Here is a 336-nt window from a genome sequence, read left to right as displayed (position 1 = left end):
CGCCCACCCGGCCCCGCTTCCGCCCCACCGCGGCGCCACAAAGCGCACGGCGCGGGGCTAACCGCCGTGGCGGCGCCACAAAGCGCGCGGGGCTGCGGGGCGAAAACCTCTCCGCGTTCGCGGCGCGGCGGGAAGGGCGCCATGGCTCGGCTCTGCGCGCCGCAGGAGGAACGCCTCCTGCTCCTCTGCTCTTTCCATCCACACTGCTTTTATTTCCTTTTTGCCTCATTACCTGAGAAAAAATATGTGTATCGTCAAAAAACGAGCTTTAAAATTGAATAGAGGCACCTAGGAGTGTGTGGCTCGTGGTGTCACCTCGCGAGCCAGGTACGTGGA

This window comes from Tympanuchus pallidicinctus, unplaced genomic scaffold (genome assembly GCF_026119805.1).
Source record: "Tympanuchus pallidicinctus isolate F22 unplaced genomic scaffold, pur_lepc_1.0 scaffold19, whole genome shotgun sequence".
Classification (NCBI taxonomy): Eukaryota; Metazoa; Chordata; class Aves; order Galliformes; family Phasianidae; genus Tympanuchus; species Tympanuchus pallidicinctus.
Note: the sequence above shows the minus strand (reverse complement) of the source record.